General features: G+C 46.8%; 1 long non-coding RNA gene across 1 annotated transcript in view; it reads right to left on the bottom strand.

The window, feature by feature from the left end:
• The window catches only part of LOC141098716 (uncharacterized), a 149,912-nt gene that overhangs the window by 94,587 nt on the left and 27,376 nt on the right, over positions 1 to 27,949 (bottom strand). The window lies entirely within an intron of this gene.

Below are 27,949 nucleotides of genomic sequence, written 5' to 3'. Positions count from 1 at the left end.
GTGAGATGCTAAGCGTGAAACCGGTGGGTCAACCTTAGGAGATTCAGACCATTTGCTGACAAGGTCTGAACTAAAGGGGTAAAGGATGTCCAGTCGTTTTCTTCCCGGGAAGCGTTTCCCGGGATGTTTTCAGTGTCTAGAGGTAGTGACCGCAAACTCGTTGTGATTGGGAAAAGTTTGGAAGGACGTTTTGTCCATTTGAATGAAATGGATAGGTCTTGAGTATTAGCATTTTCCTCTTATTTTGAAGGTATGGATGGTAGCCGAAATAAAGCTATCTACCATGTCCTGCATTCTAGAAGTGTGATCTGCCTCGGAGTCAGACTCTGAAAGAGAGACTACATCTGACCCGACGTCCGCCTCCGAGGAGGGGGAACGGGCAGAGAGGGGGCACCCTTGGTGCTGCTGAATCTGAGGAGGAGCTAGACAGAGTCCGCTTCCTAGTCCTTTCTCCTGATCTGTCCCTGTGAAGGTCGTGGTCAGGTGCGTGCGAATCACCGTGAGAGGTGTTCGGAGCACTGGTGGCGGCAGAGAGATGCGGCATACATTCCAGGACCTGTACCAGGGACTGTGATATTTTGGTGAGGTCTGACACCGACTGAGACATGGCAACAGCCTACACCGGAGGGGGGGTGCTCTCATCCGGGCATTAGAGTTCTCCTGAGGGGCAGACATGGTGGAAGAAGGATGCAGGACAGGCAGAATGGAGACGGCTGGCCTGAAGCCCACTTTCTCTTACAGCGGGCACAAGCGTAGTGAACTACCGTAGGGATATAGCCAGAGGCCCCTGCAGGGTTGGGCATCGGTAGACCCTATGTGAAGACTGCAGCAGGATGCTATGGAGGCGATACTGCTGAGGGGAGATAACAGGTGGCCAGGGGAGAGGGAAGCAGAGCCTACCAGACACCCAGCGATGCAGCAGCAGTAGCGCAGGTAGCTGTGTCCCCCGCCGGAACTCGGATCAGGAAGCAGGTATCTGAGTCCCCCGAGTGAGAGAAGACGCTGCAGGAGCTCAAGATGGAGGCTGTGCACCCTGAGGCCATGAGACACGCTGAACGGTGGGTGGGGTTGTCGACTTAGGGAACCCCTGTAATTGGCCAGTCAGGCCGGGCACGCCCCCTTCTTTTTCGGCAAAGAAACAGAAAGAGGAGTCCCGATAGGCTGGCACGCCTGTGGGGGCGTGACCAGTCTATGAGCCTAATGCCAGCGTCAAGACCTACGAACAGGCAGGGGGCGTGCCTGGCGCTGGAAAATGAAAGAAAGGCGCTGATTGGCTGTCGCCGGCGAGGAAGCGTGCCCGAGGATGAGAGAATAGCCGCGCTAAGCTGTGCGACAGGGGAGAGGATGCCACTGATAGGGGGAATGCCAGAGGGGGCATGGCCTAAACAGAGAACAGCCCGGAGGAAGTCTGTAAAATGCCGGACAGCGCGCGCTATAAGGAAAAAATGGCGCGAAATTTGAATCTGGGTCCCTAGTAGAGGGAGAAGCAGGAGCTGCAGGGGCATACCGGTGGATGCTGCAGGGGCTTACCGGTGGGTGCTATGGGGGGGTTATACTACCTGTTTCTTGAATCCGGCTCCTCTTCATAGCTGAGGATCACATCAGGAGCCCTCGGGATTGAGATGGTCCTGGGAGAAAGATCGTCCTTCCTGCACCGTCTCATGACGGTGCAGAAGACAGCGTCACCCCTTAGTAACAAGGGGGAAGGCCACCACCGGTGACCACCGTCTTCTTCTCAGACCTCTCCGAGGAGAGGGGTGAGAAGGGGAATAGGCAAGGACTGGCCACCGAGAGTCGCCCTGAAACACCCTGACGGGAGACAGGGGACAAAGTCCTGCCAGCGGGTCCGAGAGTGGGCGATGTGGGTGACACCACACTGCTCTGTCGCTTAAATGTGGGAAGACAGGGTGAGAGATCTGCACCCTGTTACCCGACGAGCTGTATCTGAAAAACAAAGGTGAAATGATTAATAAACACAAACGAAAACCTGTAAAGGAAAAAACACTGCGGATCTGGTGTTAGATCCAGGTCCACCTCCTACAGACACTAAGCAAAAATTGAGATAATTTGGGTAGGTCGGTAGGTGTATACTGCTGGGGAGGAGCTAACTTTTTCTTAATTGTATAGTGTCAGCCTCCTAGCGACAGCAGCATATACCCATGGTAACCTGTGTCCCCCAATGAAGCGATAAAGAAATACGTACAACTCATTTTTATGACAGTTTCCCCTGGGGGAGTAACATTTGTTTTGGTTTCAAAATATTAACGAGCAATCATAAAAACACCCTTGCACAAAAATTGAGTGACTTTTCATCACAGAATAAGTTCACCCTGGTGTTCTACTGGTTGTTGATGATGAGGATTAGGATAAGGAGGAGGATAGCACCAAACAGACCAAATCAGAAAGAAGATACCCATGTGTGGTTGTGAAGAGGTGCATGAGTATACACCTCCACAGAAAAGAATGTATTTGAGGATAGGGTTCACTGTTTTCATTTGGTGGTGTACAGAAGTCTTGCCCAATCCAGCCCTTTTTAATTTTTATAAGAGTCACCCTGTCAGCACTGTCAGTTGACAGGCGGATGCGCTTATCTGTTATAATTCTACCAGCGGCACTAAAAACCCGCTCTGACAGAACGCTAGCAACAGGGCAGGCCAGGACCTCCAAGGCGTAGACAGCCAGTTCATGCCACGTGTCCAGCTTGGATACCCAATAATTAAAAAGGCACAGAGGAATCCTGTAGGACGTTTGTACGATCTGCAAGGTACCTCACCATCTTCCCAAACGTTGCACTTCCTGTGACACCACCCCTTGCCTCTGTGCCGGCTCGATGGGAGGGTCTGAGAAAACTGTCCCAGAACTTTGCCAATGTTCCCCTGCCTGAGCTGGATTGTACTTCTGTCTCTCTCGCTTGGACTCATGGTTGTACAACAAATTCTGATGTCTGCTGCCAGCATTCTCACATGGGAATTTTTTCTGTAATTCCGCTACAAGGGTCCTCTGGTACAGCAACATTTTTGTATACTTCTCTGCCTCTGGAAGAAGAGATTGAAAGTTCTCCTTGTATCGTGGGTCTAGAAGTGTTACCAACCAGTATTGAGTGTCACTGAAAATTTGTATAATGCGAGGGTCACGAGAAACACAGCGCAACATAAAGTCAGCCATGCGTGCCAGACTGCTAACAGGCAAGACATCCGTGTCCTCATCAACAGGACAACTGACCATGCTGTCCTCCTCCTCCTCAGGCCATCCCCACTGAACAGACGTATGGCAGCTGTGCTTGTAGTACCGTCTATAGCGCATGAAAGTAGATCCTGTTCTTCCTCCTCCTCATTGTCTACAAATCCATGTTGCGACGACATGAAGCTGGGCTGTGTGTAATCACCCTGGTTCCTTGCTACATGTCCTCGTTCTCTGCCTGCAATGCATCCTCTTTAATTTTGAGCAGAGAGGTTTTCAGAATGCTGAGAAGCGGGATGGTGACGCTAATTATGGCGTCATCGTCGCTCTCCATCTTGGTGCAGTCCTCAAAGTTCTGGAGGATGGTACATATGTCTGACATCCATGTCCACTCCTGAGATCTTTTGTGTGGAGTCTGAACTGAATATCGATGGCCTTGTTGATGCTGGTAGTCAACAACTGCCCTCTTCTGCTCACAAATCCTTTCCAACATATGCAGTGTAGAGTTCCAACGCGTGGGGACATCACACACCAGTCGGTGAGCCGGAAGCTGCAAACGCTGCTGAAGCACGGCAAGGGCAGCTGAAGCTGTAGATGACTTTCTAAAATAGGCAGACAGACAGTGTACTTTCACTAGCAGATCCGGCAGATCCGGGTAGCCTTTAAGAAAACGTTGAACCACGAGGTTAGACACATGGGCCAGGCAAGGTGTGTGAGCTCACCTTGCCTCAGAGCCGCCACCAGGTTCTGGCCATTGTCACACATGACCATGCCAGGCTGCAGGTTCAGCGGTGTCATCCAAATATCTCACTGCTCTTTTAGCGCTGTCCACAACTCTTCTGCATTGTGTGGTTTGTCACCTATGCAGATTAGCTTCAGCACATTCTGCTGCTGCTTGGCTGAGGCAGTGCTTCCAGCTTCTGACTGATGTGTTCATTTCAGAGATGGAGGCAGAAGAGGAGGAGGTGGTGCAGGAGCTGTAGACTGTAGGGGCAACCTTGATTGACGTAGGGCCCGCAATCCTAGGGAGGATGTATTCCATCCCAAGGTCCGATAGGGTCCCGGCTTCCACTATGCTAACCCAGTGTGCCATCAGTGAGATGTACCATCCCTGCCCACAAGCACGTGTCCATGGATAGGTGGACCTTCCCAGTAACAGCACTGTTGAGGGCACGGGTAATGTTGTGGGACACATGCTGGTGTAATGCCGGTACAGCACAACGGGACAAATAGTAGCGACTGGGGACCGAGTACCTTGGGACGGCCGCCTCCATCAGGTTGTGGAAAGCTTCCGTCTCAATGAGCCTAAAAGGCAACATTTTGCGTGCAAGCAGACGAGAAATGTTCGAATTAAGTACTGTGGCCTGTGGGGCATTGGCTAGGTATTTCTGCTTGTGTTCCAATGACTGGGGTATAGACAACTGAAAGACGGGCTGGGACAATGACGTGGACAGGCTTGATGGTGTTGGTTGACTGTAAGCAACAACAGGTGCAGGGCCCGAAGCATCTTCACAGGCACGGTGAACTGGGGATTGGCTTGTACGCAAAACAGTGGAAGCAGTGTTGTCACCTGCAGACAGTGTTCCTGGAGCCTGGAGTTTGGCCCACAAAGTCGGGCGCTTTGCTGCCATGTGCCTAATCTTACTGGTGGTGGTCAGGTTGGTAGTTTTGCTACCCTTGCTGATGCGGGCATGGCAAGTGCTGCAAATGGCCTGTTTGGGGTTATCGGCAGAGTCTTTAACAAATAACCAGACTCGGGAAGATCTAACAGTTGGAATGGCAACTTTCGTCATGTTGGTGTTATGGGGAACGGATGCACGCCTTCTGTCTGCGGCCACCACACTGCTTCTTCCTGCCTGTTGGGATGATATGCCTTCTTTCCCATGTGTGCTGCTGTCCTCGCTCTGCATGTCCTCCTGCCAGGTTGGGTCAGTCACTATGTCATCCACCCCCTCATCATCCACATCCGCACCCTGCTCCTCCTCCTGACTTTCCAGCAATTGTCTCATCATCCACCTCTTGTGACCATGGTTGCTCAAAGATTTATGCATCTTACACACATACACACACACACAATGCATAGACACATACTGCATACACACGTAGGTATTTTATATATATGCGCACACAGTGTATACACACACACTGAATACACACATAGGCAGGGCCGACGTTAGGGGCAGGCAGCCCAGGCATCTGCCTAGGGCCCCGGCTCCCCCAGGGACCCCCAGCTAGCGTATGGGGCCCGCCTGCTCCCAGCGCTGGTACAGTTCAAAGCAAAGATGAGGAGAGAGCGTCAGCTGATGGTCCCTCTCCCATCATCCCCCACTCTGCCTCTGACACTGCGGGTGCACGATGACGTCCTTGTGTACCAGGCAGAGCAGGTTGAGACAGGAGCCGGGAGCAGCGCGGGCACGAGGAGAGGTGAGGATAGTGGTTTTTTTTTTAATTTAACATTTAGTACTGGACTGTGGGGCCATTCTCGGGGGGGGGGGGCTTTGCTATATACCATGCGGTGCCGTGCTGTATGCCATGTGGTGCTGTGCTATATACCATGTGGGGCTGTGCTGTATACCATGTGGGGCTGTGCTGTATACAAGCCCTAGCAAAAATCATGTAATCACCGGCCTTGGAGGATGTTCATTCAGTTGTTTAATGTTGTAGAAAAAAAAAGCAGATCACAGACATGGCACAAAACTAAAGTCATTTCAAAAGGTAACTTTCTGGCTTTAAGTCAGTAATGGTTACTTTTTAAACCAAGCACAGGGGAAAAATTATGGAGTCACTCAATTGTGAGGGAAAAAAATATGGAATCATGAAAAACAAACAAAAAAACACTCCAACATCACTAGTATTTTGTTGCACCACCTCTGGCTTTTATAACAGCTTGCAGTCTCTGAGGCATGGACTTAATGAGTGTCAAACAGTACTCTACATCAATCTGGCTCCAACTTTCTCTAATTGCTGTTGCCAGATCAGTGTTGCAGATTGGAGCCTTGTCATGGACCATTTTCGTCAACTTCCACCAAAGATTTTCAATTGAATTGAGATCCGGACTATTTGCAGGCCATGACATTGACCTTATGTGTCTTTTTTCAAGGAATGTTTGCGCAGTTTTTGCTCTACGGCAGGATGCATTTTCATCTTGAAAAATGATTTCATCATCCCCAAACATCCTTTCAATTGTTGGGATAAGAAAAGTGTCCAAAATATCAATATAAACTTGTGCATTTATTGAAGATGTAATGACAGCCATCTCCCCAGTGCCTTTACCTGACATGCAGCCCCATATCATCAATGACTGTGGAAATTTGCATGGTCTTTTCAGGCAGTCATCTTTATAAATCTCATTGGAACGGCACCAAACAAAATTTCCAGCATCATCGCCTTGCCCAATAGAGATTCGCGATTCATCACCGAATATGACTTTCATCCAGTCATCCACAGTCCACGATTACTTTTCCTTAGCCCATTGTAACCTTGTTTTTTTTCTGTTTAGGTGTTAATGATGGATTTCGTTTAGCTTTTCCTTTAGGCGGTTTCTTACAGTTCGGTCCAGACATCGACTCCAGTTTCCTTCCATTCGTTCATTTGTTTTGTTGTGCATTTCCTGTTTTGGAGATATATTGCTTTAAGTTTCCAGTCTTGACGCTTTGAGGTCTTCTTTGGTCTACCAGTATGTTTGCCTTTAACCCCTTCCTTACATTGGACGTACTAATCCGTCCATGTGACCTGGGACTTAAGTCCCATGGACGGAATAGTACGTCACAGCTGACACCCGGCACTACAATGCTGTGCAAATTACAGTTAGGGAAATATATATTTGGACAGAGACAACATTTTTCTAATTTTGGTTCTAGACATTACCACAATGAATTTTAAACAAAACAATTCAGATGCAGTTGAAGTTCAGACTTTCAGCTTTCATTTGAGGGTATCCACATTAAAATTGGATGAAGGGTTTAGGAGTTTCAGCTCCTTAACATGTGTCACCCTGTTTTTAAAGGGACCAAAAGTAATTGGACAAATTCAATAATTGTAAATAAAATGTTCATTTCTAGTACTTGGTTGAAAAGCCTTTGTTGCCAATGACTGCCTGAAGTCTTGAACTCATGGACATCACCAGACGCTGTGTTTCCTCCTTTTTGATGCTCTGCCAGTCCTTCACTGCGTTGGTTTTCAGTTGCTGTTTGTTTGTGGGCCTTTCTGTCTGAAGTTTAGTCTTTAACAAGTGAAATGCATGCTCAATTGGGTTGAGATCAGGTGACTGACTTGGCCATACAAGAATATTCCACTTCTTTATTTTAATAAACTCCTGGGTTGCTTTGGCTTTATGTTTTGGGTCATTGTCCATCTGTAGTATGAAACAACGACCAATCAGTTTGGCTGCATTTGGCTGGATCTGAGCACACAGTATGGCTCTGAATACCTCAGAATTCATTCGGCTGCTTCTGTCCTGTGTCACATCATCAATAAACACTAGTGACCCAGTGCCACTGGCAGCCATGCATGCACAAGTCATCACTGCCTCTGCCGTGTTTTACAGATGATGTGGTATGTTTTGGATCATGAGCTGTCCCACACCTTTGCGATACTTTTCTCTTTCCATCATTCTGGTAGAGGTTGATCTTGGTTTCATCTGTAAACTGCCACGGTCCGGTCCGATGAGCGGGGCTTATTCAACTGCTCTCCCCCTCCCTGTCTTGCTCTACACAAGAAGAAATGCGTAGAGCAAGACAGGGAGGGGGGGAGCAGGTGAATAAGCCCCACCCAGGGGCCGGACAGCGGCTGTTTACATACATCTGAACCGATATAAAAAATGTATTTATGCATGAAAGGTGCAGGGTCAGGGGGAAGCAAAAGTACTAGGAGAATCCTTATGCGACACACAATTGAATAATATCATTATATGATATCTCAAAAAAGGGGTGACAGATTCCCTTTAAACAACTGAATGAACATCCTCCAAGGCCGGTGATTGCATAATTTTTGCCAGGGGTTGTACCATGGTGCTGTGCTATATACCATGTGGGGCTGTGCTATATACAATGCGGCTGTGTTATATACCATGGGGGGTACATTATATTCTATGGGGGAGGCTGTGTTATATAATATGGGGGGCTACATTATATTCTATGGGGAGGTGGGCTGTATTCTATTCTATTCTATGGGGGGCTACATTATATTATATTCTATGTGGGGTGATTGCATTATACTCTATGAGGGGGATACATTATACTATATGAGAAGGCTACATTGTATTCTACGGGGGCTAGATTATATTGTATGGGGGCTTCATTATTATGAGAGGACTACATTATATTCTATTGCGGCTTCATTATACTATATAAGGAGGGCTACATTGTATTCTATGGAGGGGCTACATTATACTATATAAGGGGCTGTATTATATTCTATGGGGGGATGTATTATACTCAATGGAGGGGCTGCATTATACTATAAGGGGTGGCTGCATTATACTATAAGAGGGGCTGCATTATGTTCTATGGGGGTTACATTATATTGTATGATGGGGCTGCATTATACTCTGTGGGGTAGCTGCATTATACTATATGTGGGCTGCATTATACTGTATTGAGGACTATGGGGAATATATTATACAATGTGAAGAACTATGGGAAGTGAATTGTACTATATGGATGACTGGAGGTGTATTATACTATATGGAGCACTATGAGGAGTGTATTATACTATATGGAGGACTGAGCAGTGTATTTTAATATATGGAGGACTATGAGGAGAGTATTAAACTATATGGAGGACTGCGGAGTGTATTATACTATATCGAGGACTATGGGGTGTAAACTGAAGATGTGCTGCTGATAATATGATTCTGTATGGGGACAGATTGATCCATTAGTGATTATTCTGTCCCCATCATTCTTTCTCAGACAGTGGAAAGAGGCCGGGAAACAAGTGTTGAACGACTTCAATATTGTCGATCACAATCATTTAGTGCCCTGAACTCAGCGCATGTAAATACAATCGAAATACTTCTGTGTGATGTGCAATATGTTAGCATTTGGGGCCCCATGCCCCATTTTAAACTTTGCCTAGGGCCCCACTTTACCTAAAACCGGCCCTGCAGTAGGTACATTATACACACACACACATATATATGTGTGTGTATATATATATATATATATATATATATACACACATATATATATATATGTGTGTATATATATATATATATATATATATATATATATATACGCAGTGTATAGACACATACTGTACACACAGATATATATATACACACACACGCAGAGTGTATACACACGTAGGTACTATATATATAACCTCCAAGTAGCCGTCATATACCGACCTCCAGGACCGACCACTGCCTTCATTGACCAATTCTCTACCTGGCTTCTTCATTTTCTTTCAACTGACATCGCCACTATCATGGGTGACTTCAACATCCCTACTGATACTCTTCAGTCAGCAGCCTCCAAACTCATGTCCCTTACTTCAACATTTGGACTTACTCAGTGGTCCTCCTCAGACACCCACATAGACGGACATACATTAGACCTGGTCTTCAACCGCCTCTGCTCTCTTTCTAACTTCACCACCTCCCCTCTCCCTCTATCCGCCCACCATCTACTCACTTTCTCATCCCTGTCCTCCTCTCCAGGCACCCATGTCCAGCAACATGCGCCCCCCCGCAGAAACCTCGCACACCTAGACACCCACATGGTCTCTGACTCTATTCTACCACAGGCATCCATATCCTCACTCCACGACACAGACAGTTCCACTCTCGCATCAGCTCTTGACACGGTCGCCCCTCTCGTTCATAGCAGAATGTGACATATCAACAGATAACCCTGGCATCCTCTGGATCAACATGTTAGGGCAAGTTAGGATAGGATATGGGTTGAACTAGATGGACTTAAAGTCTCCCTTCAACCTTAATTACTATGTTACTATGTTACAATAACACCACTAAAAAGCTCCAGCAAGTGTCCAGGATTGCAGAGCGGTGTTGGAAGAAAAATTCACAACACGACTTCACCGTATTCAAACAGGCAACACTTGCTTTCAAATCTGCCCTCACCTCTGCTAAACATACATACTTCACAACCCTTGTATATTCCCTATCTTACAACCCCAAACAGCTATTCAAAACTTTTAACTCCCTCCTCCGCCCACCACTGCCCCCTCCAACCTCCCTCATCTCTGCCAAGGACTTTGCCACACACTTCACAAATAAGAATGACCAAACAAGGCAAGTCTTCATCATTCAACCACCACAACCCCTTTGTATACCAGACCAATGCCCAAACCCCTTAACGTCCCTCTCCAACATCACTGAAAGGGAGCTTAATTGTCTCTTCTCCAAATCACACCTCACAACCTGTGAACTCGACCCCATCCCACCTCCTCCCCAACCTCACCACCACACTTATCCCATTCCTAACCCACCTCTTCAACCTATCACTAACGTCCAGTACCTTCCCTTCAGCTTTCAAACATGCCACAATCATGCCTATCCTTAAAAAGCCAACCCTCGAACCAACTGCTATGTCCAGCTACCGCCCAATATCGCTGCTCCCATTCGCTTCCAAAATACTGGAGCAGCACGTCCACGCTGAACTTTCCTCCTACTTATCATCTAACTTGCTCTTTGACAATCTACAATCTGGTTTCCTCCCCCATCACTCCACTGAGACAGCCCTGACCAAAATTACGACCTACTTACAGCCAAATCAAACGGACAATACTCGATACTCCTGCTTCTAGACCTGTCCTCTGCATTCGACACAGTTGACCACTGCCTCCTACTACAGATCCTCTCCTCCTTTGGCATCAAAGACCTCGCCCTATCCTGGATCTCCTCATACCTTTCCAACCGCACATTCAGCATCTCCCACTCCCACACTACCTCCTCATCCCACCCTTTCCGTTGGAGCCCCCAAGGCTCTGTTTTAGGACCCCTACTCTTCTCAATCTATACACTTGGTCTGGGGCAACTCAAAGTCCCATGGATTCCAGTACCACCCTTATACTGATGACACTCAGATCTACCTCTCTGGCCCAGACGTCACCTCTCTGCTGTCCAGAATCCCAGAGTGTATCAGCCATATCCTCCTTCTCTTCCTCAAGCTCAATGTGGACAAATCTAAACTCATCATCTTTCCTCCATCTCACAGATCTTCCTTACCCGACCTAGCTATAACAATTAATGACATCATGCTTTCCCCAGTACCGAAAGTCCGCTGCCTCTGAGTAACCTTTGACTCTGCCCTGTCCTTCAAACCGCTCATCTAAGCTCTTTCTACTTCCTGTCACGCCCAGCTCAAAAATATTTCCAGAATACGTCCTTTCCTCAACCTTTTATCTACTAAAATGCTTGTGCATGCCCTCATCATCTCCCGCCTCGACTACTGCAACATCCTTTTATGTGGCCTCCCTGCTAACACCCTCGCACCTCTCCAGTCCATCCTTAACTCTGCTGCCCGACTAATTCATCTTTCTCCTAGCTACTCCTCCGCTTCTCCCCTCTGCAAATCTCTTCACTGGCTCCCATTCCCTCAGGGTATCCAGTTAAAATTACTAATACTGACCTACAAGGCCATCTATAACCTGTCTACCACATATGTCTCTGAACTAATCTCCTGATACCTTCCCTCATGTAATTTCCGGTCCTCCCAAGACCTCCTTCTCTCCTCCACACTTATTCGTTCCTCACCCAACTGCCTCCAAGACTTCTCCCGAATATCCCCTATCCTCTGGAATTCTTTGCCCCAACATGTCCGACTATCAACCACATTTGGATCCTTCAGACGGAACCTGAAAACTCAACTCTTCAAGAAAGCCTACAGCCTGCAATGACCCCGCTACTTCCTCACCACTACTGGAGATATCACCTCAACCAACACAGGAACTGCTGCAACCCACCAACCTACTGTCTCCTTCCCCACCATCCTGTAGCATGTAAGCCCGAAAGGGCAGGGTACTCTCCCCTCTGTATCAGTCTGTCATTGTTAGTTTGTTTACTGTAAGTGATATCTGTAATTTGTATGTAACCCCTTCTCATGTACAGGACCATGGAATCAATGGTGCTATATAAATAACTATATATATACATATGCACACATATATATGCACATACACACTGTATACACACTTAGGTACATTATTTATATATATATATATATATATATATATATATATATATACACACATACATACAAACTATACTCACGTAGGTACTATATTATATATACACACACACATACAGGATGGTCCAAAAGTAGGTGGACAGTATGTGTAATATGGTTATGAAGGGGGAGATTTATCAAACATGGTGTAAAGTGAAACTGACTCAGTTGCCCTTAGCAACCAATCAGATTCCACTTTTCATTATTCACAGACTCTTTGGAAAATGAAAGGTGGAATCTGATTGGTTGCTAAGGGCAACTGAGTCAGTTTCACAGATCCAGTTTTCACAGATAAATCTCCCCCAAATCTGTCCCCCAAATCTGAAAATGTCTTTTAAAAGAGTGTTGGAAATCTCAAAATGCTGAAACAGTTAGAGCAAATTGGGGTGAAACATTTTGTACTCAAGCCCCAAAGTGACAAACCATTTACTGCATTCGTGACAAATTCGATGCCACTGGCTCAATACTTAATGCGCCAAAAACTGGTCGACCCAAAACAGCCTGTACAGAAAATAATAAACAACTTGTTACTGAAACATTTGTTCAGAGTCCAAAAAAGTCCACCAGAAGAGTCTCTTTAGAATTGGGAATTTCACGAGCTTCCATCATTCAAATCCTGAAATCTATTGGGTGGAAAGCTTATCGTCCACGTCTAATTCATGGTTTATTGGAGGATAATCCAGACAGGCGGCTGCAATTTAGAGAGATTATGCTTAATGAAACTGAAGAAAATCCAGTAATTTTAGATAACATTATGTGGAGTGATGAAGCTTCTTTCAAATTATCTGGCCATATTAACAGACATAATTGTATTTACTGGGAGAACATGCATTTAACATTAGAGCAACAACTAAATGAGCCTGGTGTCAATGTTTGGGGTGGTATTTCAAGTTTTGGTGTTTTTGGACCATTTTTTTTTATGGAACAGTCACAGGAGATAAGTATCTCGAAATTCTGATGAATCAAGTTGTTCCCCAGTTACAGCAACAGCGTAATTCAAATGACCTTTATTTCCAACAAGATTGGGCCCCTCCACATTATTCAAGAGTAGTCCGCGAGTTTTTTGATGAAATATTTCCTAATAAATGGATTGGCCGAAGATGCCCACTTGATTGGCAGGCACGTTCACCAGACTTGACCCTAATGGATTTTTTCTTTTGGGGAGTACTCAAGGACAAAGTTTATAGTCCAAAACCAAAAAGTATCAGTGATTTGAAAAATTACATAAGAGATGCATTTCAAGAAATTAATACCCAAAGAGACATGTGCAAAAATGTTTGTCGAAGCGTAAGAGGCAGACTTCAAAGCTGTGCAAATTGTGATGAAAAACAGTTTGAGCACCTGCGCTGATAAAATGTAATGGCTTTTGTATTATTGTTCAGAATAAAATTTAATTGTCAATGTTATGCTTATGTTAGTAAATGTAATTTTATATATAAATCAAAATAAATGTTATTATTTTCTATCCACCTACTTTTGGACCACCCTATGTGTGTGTGTGTGTGTGTGAGATATATCTAATATATAAAGCTTAAGTGTTTGTATGTATGTATGTATGTATGTATGTATGTATCGTATTGGCATCCGAAACTGTCGCAGCTACAGCCATAAAATTTGGCACAGTCACACGTCTGGATCCCGAGAGTGTCCTAGGCTATGTTGTGAGGCGAAATTTTAACACCGCGCGTTCCAATTCACCAAACGATTTTGTCCCTATCTACATAATGGGGAAAAAGTGTGTGTGTATCAAGCCCCGCCCCTCATTATGATGTCAATGGTTGCCATGGTGACGCTGATGTCATCATAGGTTGCAAGCCCCGCCGCTCATTAAGATGTCATAATGGTTGACTATGGGATGGAGGATGTGTGATGGGTGTATGGGCACTGGACTATGGGATGGCGGATATGTATGATGGGTATATGGGCACGGGACTATGGGATGGAGGATGTGTGATGGGTATATGGGCGCTCGACTATGGGATGGAGGATATGTATGACGGGTATATGGGCACGGGACTATGGGATGGAGGATGTGTGATGAGTATATGGGCACTGGACTATGGGATGGAGGATATGTATGATGGGTATAAGGGCACGGGACTATGGGATGGAGGATGTATGATAGGTATATGGACACGGGACTATGGGATGGAGGATAATTATAATTTGCTATAACTAACCACAGTTAGTTACTATGCCCGGAGAGCGCCGGGCTCTTCAGCTAATCTAATATATAAAGCTCAAAGTGTGTGTGTATGTATGTATGTATGTATGTATGTATGTATGTGTGTATGTCCGGGATAGGCATCCGCACCGTCGCAGCTACAGCCACAAAATTTGGCACAGTCACACGTCTGGACCCCGAGAGCGTCCTAAGCTATGTTGTGAGGCTAAATTTTAACCCCGCGGTTCCAATTCACCAAACAATTTTGCCCCTGTCTACATAATGGGGAAAAAGTGTGTGTGTGTGTGTCAAGCCCCGCCCCTCATTATGATGTCATAATGCCCCTATCTACATAATGGGGAAACAGTGTGTGCGTATCAAGCCCCTCCCCTCATTATGATGTCACAATGGTTGCCATGGTGACGCTGATGTCATCATAGGTTGCGCGCCCCACCGGTTTTTGCCCCTGCACATGGGGACACTTTCAAAGTTTTCCCAATTTTTCGGACTGACTGACCTTCATTTCTTAAAGTAATGATGGCCACACGTTTTTCTTTACTTAGAATTTGTATTATGACAAGAAAAAGCAGCTAACAGTCTATTCAGTAGGACTATCAGCTGTGTATCCACCAGACTTCTGCACAACACAACTGATGGCCCCAACCTCATTTATAAGGCAAGAAATCCTACTTATTAAACCTGACAGGGCACACCTGTGAAGTGAAAACCATTTCCGGTGACTACCTCTTGAAGCTCATCAAGAGAATGCCAAGAGTGTGCAAAACAGTAATCAAAGCAAAAGGTGGCTACTTTGAAGAACCTAGAATATAAGGCATATTTTCAGTTGTTTCACACTTTTTGTTAATTATGTAATTCCACGTGTTAATTCCTAGTTTTGATGCCTTCAGAGTGAATCTACAATTTTCATAGTCATGAAAATAAAGAAAACTCTTTCAATGAGAAGGTGTGTCCAAACTTTTGGTCTGCACTATATATATATATATACACACCGTATTTTTCGGACTATAAGACGCACCGGACCATAAGACGCACCCCAATTTTCAGTAGGAAAATAGGGGAAAAAAAAATAATGTGTCAAATGGGGGTCCGTCTTACAGTCCGAATTCAGCTTACCTGGGAAGGGATCCGGCACAGGTGGAGAAGTAGTCACAGGGGTCATTCTGTGGTCCAGGCTCATGCGGTGGCGGCTCTGTGTTGGGGCAGGTTGGTTGTGCTGGGGCAGCTGTGCTGGGGCTGGGGCAGCAGTGCTGGGGCAGGGGCAGCTGTGCTGGGGCAGGGGCAGCTGTGCTGGGGCAGGGGCAGCAGTGCTGGGGCAGGGGCAGCAGTGCTGGGGCAGCTGTGCTGGGGCAGGGGCAGCAGTAGCTGGGCAGGGGCAGCAGTGCTGGGGCAGGGGCAGCTGTGATGGGGCAGCAGTGCTGGGGCAGGGGCAGCTGTGCTGGGGCAGCAGTGCTGTGGCAGGGGCAGCAGTGCAGGGGCTGGGGCAGCAGTGCTGGGGCTGGGGCAGCAGTGCTGGGGCAGCAGTGCTGAGGCAGGGGCAGCAGTGCTGGGGCAGGGGCAGCAGTGCTGGGGCAGGGGCAGCAGTGCTGGGGCAGGGGCAGCTGTGCTGAGGCAGGGGCAGCTGTGCTGAGGCAGGGGGGCTCTGCAGTGGTGGCAGCGGGCGGCGCTCTGCGGTGCGGTGGTGGCAGCGGGCTGTGCTCCGGTGCAGGGGCGGCGGCTCCGCCGGCATTTCTTCGCAGCCCGGAGGCCTCTGCACTTCCCTTGCTGGCCGCCGCCACGTTGCGGTGGCCTCCGGGAGCATGGACGACGGAAAGATGGCCGCCGGTCCGGGGACGGCGCATGCGCGGGAACAGATCTCGTCCCGAGATCTCGGGGGACGAGATTCAAATCTCGGCAACGAGATCTCATCCCCCGAGATCTCGGGACGAGATCTGAAGCTGCGCATGCGCCGTCCCCGGACCGGCGGCCATCTTTCCGGCGTCCATGCTCCCGGAGGCCACCGCAACATGGCGGCGGCCAGCAAGGGAAGTGCGGAGGCCTCCGAGCTGCGAAGAAATGCCGGCGGAGCCACCGCCCCTGCACCAGAGCACAGCCCGCTGCCACCACCGCAACGCAGAGTGCCGCCCGCTGCCACCACTGCACCGCAGAGCCCCGCCCGCTGCCACCAGGTTAGTACTGTGTATTGCGACCATAAGACGCACCCCCCACTTTCCCCCAAAATTTTAGGGGAAAAAAGTGCGTCTTATGGTCGGAAAAATACGGTATATACACATACACACACACACACACGGGCATACCCAGGACCAAAACTAGGGGGGGGGGCGAGCCATGGTCGGGCAAACGGCAAATTTTAGGCCATGCCCCAGCCACACCGATTTCACAACTAGTCACACCCATATCCACGCCCCAACCGCATCCATTTAGCATTGCTGATCATACTAACTGGTACTGAGGGCACAGTGGCTGGTACTGAGGAAGGCTGGTACTGAGGAAAAGAAAGAACAGAGAGAGAGAAAAAAGAAAGAACAGAGAGAGAGAGAAAGAAAGAAAGAAAGAAAGAAAGAAAGAAAGAAAGAACCGAGAGAGAGAAAGAAAAGAAAGATTAGAGAGAGACAGAAAGAACAGAGAGAGAAAGAAAGAAAGATTAGAGAGGGAAAGAAAGAACAGAGAGAGAGAGAAAGAAATAAAGATTCTATAAAGATACTATAGGAGCCCGGCTTACATTGTAATGCCTGGTGCAGGACATATCATGATCCACTCACATGGCCGGCATCCCCGATTCCATGGCGATCCCGCTGTCTGCGGACGTGTCAGAGGACGACACGGTGATGGATCTGAAGTATTCCCTGAAGTGCCTCCATGGTTCCGTCACAATCTCTTCCCAAAATTACCTGATTTACGGTCAGCTTCCAGCACACCACTTCGGGTGGAACGTCCGATGCGAGTTTTAAAGTGCTCCTCGGGGCTCCGTCATGTACTCCTGCGTCTGCGGGAAAAGTAACCTCCCGACCAGGACAGCGGGGCAGAATCTCAATCGGGACTGTCCCGCTGGATCCGGGATGGTTGGGAGGTATGAATGCTCCCCACCATACACCTTGTACACGCACAGCTCCGCACACCTCATACACACACGGTTCCGCTTTGTATGCCTTGTACACACACGGCTCCGCTCTGTAAACCTCGCACACACACGGCTCTACTCCATACACCTTATTCACACGCAGCCACGCTCTGTACACACACGGCTCCACTCTGTAAACCTTGTACACGTGGCTCTGCTCCATACACCTCGTTCACACACTGCTCCGCATACCTCGTACACACACATGGCTCCACTCCGTAAACCTTGTACAAATGCGGCTCTGCTCCATACACCTCATACACACACATGGCTCCCCTCCGTAAACCTTGTACACATGCGGCTCTGCTCCATACACCTCATTTCACACGCGGCTCCACTCCGTATACCTTGTGTACACGCGCTCTGCTCCGTACGCCTCGTACACACGCGGGTCCGCTCCGTACACACGCAGCTCCGCTTCACACACCTCGTACACACATGGCTCAGCTCCGTACACACAAACTGCTTCATACACTTCGTACACACACGGATCTACTCCGTACACCTTGTACACTCATGGCTCCGCACACCCACGGTTCCGCTCCGTACACCTCATACACACGCGGCTCTGCTCCGTACACCTCGTACACACGCAAATCCGCTGCGTACACCTCCTACACACGCGGCTCTGCTTCATCCACCCTGTAAACCCCTCCTGACCCCACACAAACTTCCCTCATCCAGGACCATGACAACCAGCACAGCATACCCGAGGCCCCTGATCATGTGACTCCTGACTCCTCCCCTCCTATGACCTCATCACAGGTCCTGTGCACACAGAGCAGCCCAGCGACGTCAGTGCTGGGATTTATTAGCAGTGAGGGGCTGCGGTGGGTTTCTCTGGGAGGGCGAGGATGGGGTGTATGAGGGGGCATGGCGGTGGTAAAAGTATACTCGTTCTCCACTACCGCGGCCAGGTGTTCTTTCATTGTGTGCCCCTGCTTCTAGGAGGGGCAGCTGCTCCCCCCGTCCCACGGTGGGTACACCCATGTACACACACTGTATACAAACGTAAGTACATATATATATATATATATTATATATATATATACACACACACACATACACACACACGTACACACTGTATACACACGTAGGTACATTATATATATAAGAGGCATCATGATTACTTGCTAATCCCGCCCCCTGCACAGTAGCTCCGCCCCCACCACATTACCACACATGATCCCGCCCCCCACCACATTACCACACACAATCCCGCCCCCCACCACATTACCGCACACAATCCCGCCCCCCACCACATTACCGCACACAATCCCGCCCACCACATCACTGCACACAATCCCGCCCCCACCACATCACCGCACACAATTCCGCCCCCCACCACACGGGGTTCCGTCCCCACACATTACCACACGAGGCTCCATTACCACACGAGGCTCCGTCCCCACACATTACCACACGAGGCTCCGTCCCCACACATTACCACACGAGGCTCCGTGCCCACACATTACCACACGAGGCTCCGTGCCCACACATTACCACACGAGGCTCCATCCCCACACAAGTTGTCATTATTTACTTTAGATTGCAATGAGCATGCTGAGCGTTAGCTGGCTGGAAACAGCTAGTATATAAATATGCACACACACTGTATACACACGCAGGTACATTATAATTATAATTATTATATATACCTATATATATATATATATATATATATATATATATATATATATATATACATATATATACACACACACACTGTATACACACGAAGGTACATCTACTAATATACGTATAAAGCTCAAAGTGTGTATGTACAGTGGGGCAAAAAAGTATTTAGTCAGTCAGAAATAGTGCATGTTCCACCACTTAAAAAGATGAGAGGCGTCTGTAATTTACATCATAGGTAGACCTCAACTATGGGAGACAAACTGAGAAAAAAAAATCCAGAAAATCACATTGTCTGTTTTTTTTTCATTTTATTTGCATATTATGGTGGAAAATAAGTATTTGGTCAGAAACAAGCAATCAAGATTTCTGGCTCTCACAGACCTGTAACTTCTTCTTTAAGAGTCTCCTCTTTCCTCCACTCATTACCTGTAGTAATGGCACCTGTTCAAACTTGTTATCAGTATAAAAAGACACCTGTGCACACCCTCAAACAGTCTAACTCCAAACTCCACTATGGTGAAGACCAAAGAGCTGTCAAAGGACACCAGAAACAAAATTGTAGCTCTGCACCAGGCTGGGAAGACTGAATCTGCAATAGCCAACCAGCTTGGAGTGAAGAAATCAACTGTGGGAGCAATAATTAGAAAATGGAAGACATACAAGACCACTGATAATCTCCCTCGATCTGGTGCTCCACGGAAAATCCCACCCCGTGGGGTCAGAATGATCACAAGAACGGTGAGCAAAAATCCCAGAACCACGCGGGGGGACCTAGTGAATGAACTGCAGAGAGCTGGGACCAATGTAACAAGGCCTACCATAAGTAACACACTACGCCACCATGGACTCAGATCCTGCAGTGCCAGACGTGTCCCACTGCTTAAGCCTGTACATGTCCGGGCCCGTTTGAAGTTTGCTAGAGAGCATTTGGATGATCCAGAGGAGTTTTGGGAGAATGTCCTATGGTCTGATGAAACCAAACTGGAACTGTTTGGTAGAAACACAACTTGTCGTGTTTGGAGGAAAAAGAATACTGAGTTGCATCCATCAAACACCATACCTACTGTAAAGCATGGTGGTGGAAACATCATGCTTTGGGGCTGTTTCTCTGCAAAGGGGCCAGGACGACTGATCCAGGTACATGAAAGAATGAATGGGGCCATGTATCGTGAGATTTTGAGTGCAAACCTCCTTCCATCAGCAAGGGCATTGAAGATGAAACGTGGCTGGGTCTTTCAACATGACAATGATCCAAAGCACACCGCCAGGGCAACGAAGGAGTGGCTTCGTAAGAAGCATTTCAAGGTCCTGGAGTGGCCTAGCCAGTCTCCAGATCTCAACCCTATAGAAAACCTTTGGAGGGAGTTGAAAGTCCGTGTTGCCAAGCGAAAAGCCAAAAACATCACTGCTCTAGAGGAGATCTGCATGGAGGAATGGGCCAACATACCAACAACAGTGTGTGGCAACCTTGTGAAGACTTACAGAAAACGTTTGACCTCTGTCATTGCCAACAAAGGATATATCACAAAGTATTGAGATGAAATTTTGTTTCTGACCAAATACTTATTTTCCACCATAATATGCAAATAAAATGAAAAAAAAACAGACAATGTGATTTTCTGGATTTTTTTTTCTCAGTTTGTCTCCCATAGTTGAGGTCTACCTATGATGTAAATTACAGACGCCTCTCATCTTTTTAAGTGGTGGAACTTGCACTATTGCTGACTGACTAAATACTTTTTTGCCCCACTGTATGTAAGTATGTATGCGCGCGCACGCGCGTGTGTGTGTGTGTGTGTGTGTGTGTGTGTGTGTGTGTGTGTGTGTGTGTGTGTCCGGGATTGGCAGCCACAAAATTTGGCACAGTCACACGTCTGGACACCGAGAGCGTCCTAGGCTATGTTGTGAGGCGAAATTTTAACCCCGCGCGTTCCAATTCACCAAACAATTTTGCCCCTGTCTACATACTGGGGAAAAAGTGTGTGTGTGTCAAGCCCCGCCCCTCATTATGTCATAATGCCCCCATCTACATACTGGGGAAACAATTTGTGCGCGTCAAGCCCCGCCCCTCATTATGATGTCACAATGGTTGCCATGGCGACGCTGATGTCAGCATTGGTTGCAAGCTCCGCCAATCATTATGATGTCATAATGGTTGACTATGGAATGGAGGATGTATGATGGGTATAAGGGCACTGGACTATGGGATGAAGGATATGTATGACGGGTATATGGGCACGGGACTATGGGATGGCGGATATGTATGATGGGTATATGGGCACGGGACTATGGGATGGAGGATATGTGATGGGTATATGAGCATGGAACTATGGGATGGAGGATATGTATGATGGGTATATGGGCACGGGACTATGGGATGGAGGATAATTATAATTTGCTATAACTAACCACAGTTAGTTACTATGCCCGGGCAGCGCCGGGCTCTTCAGTGTGTATATATATATATATATATATATATATATATATACACACACACACACACACACACACACACACACATATACACACACACACACTGTATGCACACGTAGGTACAATATATATATATATATATATATATATATATATATATATATATATATATATATACACACACAAACACATCACACACATATATATACACACACACACACACAGTCTTGCCCAAAAGTTTGGACACACCTTCTCAGTCAAAGAGTTTTCTTTATTTTCAGGACTATGAAAATTTTAGAATCACTCTGAAGGCATCAAAACTAGCTATAACAGCTAGTTATATATAAATATGCATACACACGTAGGTACATTATATATACTGTATATATGCACACACACTGTATACGCACGTAGGTACATTATATATGCACACACAATGTATACACACGTAGGTTCATATATATATGCACACACTGTATACACACGTAGGTACATTATATATATGCACACACTGTATACACACGTAGGTACATTATATATGCACACACACACGGTTTATACACGTAGGTACTATATATATGCATATATATACGCACACACTGTATACACACGTAGGTACATTATATATATATATACTGTATATGCACACACACTGCATACATACGTAGGTACATATATATGCACACACTGTATAAACACGTAGGTACATACAAGAACACACACTGTATACACACATAGGTAATATATATATATGCACACACACTGTATACAAACGTAGGTACATTATATATACTGTATATGCGCGCACACTGTGTACATATATATATATGCACACACTGCATACACACGTAGGTACATTATATATGCACACACACTGAATACACACATAGGTACATTATATATATATATGAACACACACACACTGTATACACACGTAGGCACATATATATATATATATATATATATATTCACACACACACACACACACACACACACTGTATACACACGTAGGTACATCTAATATATAAAGCTCAATGTGGGTGTGTGTGTGTATGTATATATGTGTATGTTCAGGATTGGCATCCGCACCGTCGCAGCTACAGCCACAAAATTTTGCAGTGTCACATGTCTGGACCCCGAGAGCGTCATAGGCTATGTTGTGAGGCGAAATTTTAACCCCGCGCGTTCCAATTCACCAAACAATTTTGCCCCTATCTACATGATAGGGAAAAAGTGAAAGGGAAAGTGTTGGAGGCAAATTGACAGCTGGCAGACGTGAACAAGGGGGACTTAAAGAATGAGAGCGATGGCGCCAAAGAGTATATACCATACAGTTGCTAAGGTGGGGCCCTGACATGGGACACTCACCACACACGGGGATATGAACACACACACAAAATGCGCCACACGCTACCACGTGCTTCAACACATATACCACCTTCAGCACACATTTCACCTCACATACACCAACCTGGCCACATAAAAGTCAAAACACAAAAGTCGCCACTTAAAACTCGCCACGCTGTCCCAGAGCTGTTTAAAAGATGAAAAATGAGCTGTGATTGGTTGCTATCAGCAATAGTTTTCTTTGTAGACAGTTGTGGTAACTTAGGCCTATTATTATTATTATTATTATTATTATTATTATCATCATCATTTCTATGGTGTTATCGTCTATTAGATACACAGCTCAGCAGTCAGTAACACTGGATAGGATTAGATACACGGCTCAGCAGTCAGTATCACACAGGATAGGATTAGATACACAGCTCAGCAGAAAGTATCACACAGGAGAGGATACTTGGGTAATCATTTAGTTAATTTGTGTTGCTAATCTGTAGTATTGAATATATGATTTGAAATGTTTTTATGTGCAATATAATCATTATAATTTGTTATAACTAACCACAGTTGGTTACTATGCCCAGGCAATGCCGGGCTCTTCAGCTAGTATATATATATATATATATGCACACACACACACTGTATACACATGTAGGTACATTATATATATGCACACACACACGCTGTATACACACGTAGGTACATTATATATATATGCACACACTGTATGCACACGTAGGTACATTATATATATATGCACACTGTATACACACGTAGGTACATTATATATGCACACACATAGGTACATTATATGTATATGCACACACACTGTATACAAAGGTAGGTACATTATATGCATATGCACACACATTGTATACACACGTAGGTAATATATATAAAGAGTGTTCCAAATTATTATTGTAGTGAAACCTCCACCAGGGGGAGCTGGTGAGGGAAGAGAGGTTATACACTAAGAGCAGCAACCCTGAGCAACAGCACAGGTGCCACAGGTAACAAGAGAGAATAGTCAGACGAACCGAGTCAGAAACTAACAGGAGCAGACGTACCAGAAGGAGCAGCAATACACGTAGTCAAAATACCAAAGCCGAGAGTCAGAAAGCCAGAACATGAGCACAGGGTCCAAAACGTGAGACGAAATACGAGGTCGGGGTACAAGCCAGGGAGTCAGATGCCAGAGAGGGAACGTAACAGCAGAGACGAATACCAAGAGACGGGGTCAGAAATCAGTCCGGGTCATACACGTGAATATCATTCAAAGGCAGGAGGATCACCAGGGTACAAGGGTCAGCGGCTCTAAACTGCAAGCTTGAGCTATCACTAACACTGGTCAGCAGGCTGTGAGGGATTTAAATAGCCCAGCTAGCTCCAGAACGAGGCTGAGGAGATTAACCCCCGCATGACCAGTCCGGAGTGAAGACAGCAGAAGATAAACTCCGGACTGGACCATGACAGTACCCCCCTCTCAATGGGGGGCCACTGGACCCCCAGGCTTTCCTGGATGATGAGCGTGAAAGGCCCGGACCAACCGATCCGCATGGACCGAACGCGCCGGCACCCATGACCGATCCTCAGGACCGTATCCTTTCCAATGGACCAAGTACTGAAGTGAACGACGGAGCATACGAGAATCCACCACCTGTTCCACCTCGTACTCGGTCTGCCCATCTACCATAACAGGCGGCGGGTGCGAGGGAGACTCGTCAGAGGAAGGCACTGAGGGCTTCAGAAGCGCTTTGTGGAACACATTAGGAATCCGTAATGACGGAGGCAACCGCAGGCGAAAGACCACAGGATTAATCACCTCTAAAATCTCATACGGACCAATAAACTTGGGACCCAACTTAGCAGAGGGAATTTTCAGCCTTATGTTTTTGGTGGATAACCATACCTTATCCCCCACCTGATAAGCCGGCCCCACCGAGCGTCGTTTATCTGCAAAAAACTTATATTTGCCCTGAGCCTCCCCAATGTTTCTCTGAACTTCCCTCCAAACCTCCTCCAACCGCAAAAAGGCTGAATCAGCCCCTGGACACTCCGAATCTAGTCTGGAGAATTCACCAAAATGAGGGTGAAACCCGTAGTTGCAGAAGAAAGGAGAAGTACCAGTAGACTGATTGACACGATTATTGAAGGCGAATTCCGCCATAGGTATCATAGAGCACCAATCATCCTGTCTGGATGTGACAAGACACCGCAGGATCTGCTCTAAAGACTGATTGGTCCTTTCAGTCTGACCATTGGTCTCGGGATGGTAGGCCGATGAAAAGGTCAGACTGATGCCCAGCCTTTTACAAAAAGCTCTCCAGAATTTTGACACGAATTGCACCCCTCTATCAGACACCACACTGACAGGCACACCATGCAACCGAATCACATGCTCAATGAACAGCCCAGATAGAGTCTCAGCATTAGGAAGGCCCGTTAAGGGTACAAAATGTGCTTGTTTGCTGAACCTATCCACAACTACCCAGATCACGGTTTTGCCATTAGAGGGTGGGAGATCGGTGATAAAATCCATGGACAGGTGAGTCCATGGTCTATCCGGAATTGGCAGTGGCACCAATTCCCCGGCCGGCCGGTTGTGGGAGGCTCTGGCGCGGGCACAAGTTTCACAGGAGGACACAAAACCAGTGACGTCAGAAGTCAACGAGGGCCACCAGAACAGCCTAGTGATGGCTTTACGAGTGGCCGAGATTCCTGGATGCCCACTCAGAGCTGAGTCGTGGAACTCCCGAAGCACTCTTAACCGATACTGGACAGGCACAAAGAGCTTATTTTCAAGTATGGACGGGGGAGCAAGAGATTGGGCCTCACAAATCTCCTGCTCCAATCTCTGGGACACCAAAGCCACCACCACCCCGCGCTGAAGAATGGAGGAAGGAGGCTCCGGAGGCGATCTAAGCTGCGAGACAAGGCATCCGCCTTCACATTCTTGGAACCTGGTCTGAAAGTGATGGAAAACTGAAATCGGGAAAAAAAAAGTGACCACCTTACCTGTCTCGGAGTCAGACGTTTGGCGGATTCGATGTAAGACAGATTCTTGTGATCTGTAATGACAGTGATACGATGGACAGCCCCCTCCAAAAAATGCCTCCATTCTTCAAAAGCCAATTTAATGGCCAACAACTCTCGGTTACCCACATCATAATTCCTTTCAGCAGAGGAAAATTTTTTAGAAAAGAAGGCACAGGGTCTTAAGTTAGTTAATGTGGTGGGCCCCTGGGACAACACTGCCCCCACTCCCACCTCAGAGGCATCCACTTCTACGATGAATGGTTTAGACAAGTCAGGTTGCACCAGTACCGGAGCAGTCATGAAACGTTCTTTTAACAAAGAAAACACCGCCACAGCTGGAGCTGACCAGTTTTTAAGATCCGCTCCCTTTTGGGTGAGATCAGTGAGGGGTTTGACCACTTGAGAGAACCCCTTGATGAATTTTCTATAATAATTGGCGAAACCCAGAAATCGCTGAAGACCCTTGAGATCTCTGGGTTGCACCCAATCCACAATGGCCTGTACCTTCCTAGGGTCCATACGAAACCCCTCAGTGGACAGGATGACCCCTAGAAAGGACACTTCTTGAGTAAAAAATGAACACTTCTCCAATTTGGCAAAGAGTGAGTTCTCCCTGAGCCTCTGGAGAACCGCATGAAGATGACCCATATGACTTTGTCTATCAGAAGAATATATAAGTATATCGTCAAGAAAAACAACTACAAAACGTCCAATAAAATCAGAAAAAACATGGTTAATGAAATTCTGGAATACCGCTGGTGCGGTAGTCAAACCGAAGGGCATAACCAAATTTTCAAACAGACCCTCAGAGGTGAGAAACGCAGTTTTCCATTCATCCCCCTCCCGCATACGGATGAGATTGTATGCTCCCCTGAGGTCCAACTTAGAGAACCACCTGGCCCCCGACAATTGATTGTACAAATCAGGTATCAGTGGGAGAGGGTAGGCGTTTCTTATGGTTATTTTATTCAGTTCTCGAAAATCGAGGCATGGGCGTAAACCACCATCCTTCTTTTTTACAAAACAGAACCCCGCTGCCACGGGAGAGACAGATGGCCGTATATGCCCTTTACGGAGGCTTTCAGAGATATACTCCTTCATAGCAGCCCGCTCAGGGCCTGAGAGATTGTACAGCCGGGCTTTGGGCAATTTGGCACCGGGAACAAGATCAACGGCACAATCGAATGGGCGGTGTGGTGGTAGAACCTCAGCCTCCTTTTCGGAGAACACATCCTTAAAACCCTTTAGGTACTCCGGAATACCCTCCAGGTTGACGGATGACATAGACACAGTAGCAAGAAAATTTTCAGAACACCCAGGTCCCCATTTAACAATATCCCGGGACCCCCAGTCAATAACTGGGTTATGCTGTTGCAACCAGGGAAACCCTAACACCAGGCCAGCAGGGAGGTTATCCAAAACAAAGCATGACATGCGCTCCTGGTGTAGGGCCCCCACCCTGAGGGTAAAGTCTTTAGAACTGAAATGGAGACCATCCTTAGTGAGTGGTGTAGAATCAATAGCCACAATTTTTAAGGGAGTCCCCAACCTAACTGTCCCTAATCTACAGCGAGCCACCAGCTTAGAGTCAATCAGGTTCAGAGATGACCCACAGTCTACAAAAGCCGAAGTATGGAAAAAGCCGTTCTCAACACCAAGTTCCACCTTTAACAGTACTCTTGAAAAGGAAGAAAAAGGTACCTGAGAGTCTGGGTGACCTCCACGATTATCACCCAGACTCAGCCGCTTGTTAGTCGGAGGACAGGAGGGGCAGTCTTTTTTCCAATGTCCGGGATCTCCGCAGTAAAAACACAATTTTCCATC

The sequence above is a fragment of the Dendrobates tinctorius genome, unplaced genomic scaffold (genome assembly GCF_039654945.1).
Source record: "Dendrobates tinctorius isolate UK_male_01 unplaced genomic scaffold, ASM3965494v1 ptg000094l, whole genome shotgun sequence".
In the NCBI taxonomy this organism is placed as follows: domain Eukaryota; kingdom Metazoa; phylum Chordata; class Amphibia; order Anura; family Dendrobatidae; genus Dendrobates; species Dendrobates tinctorius.
The sequence above is the reverse complement of the archived record's forward strand: the minus strand, read 5'-3'. Positions and strand labels throughout refer to the sequence as shown.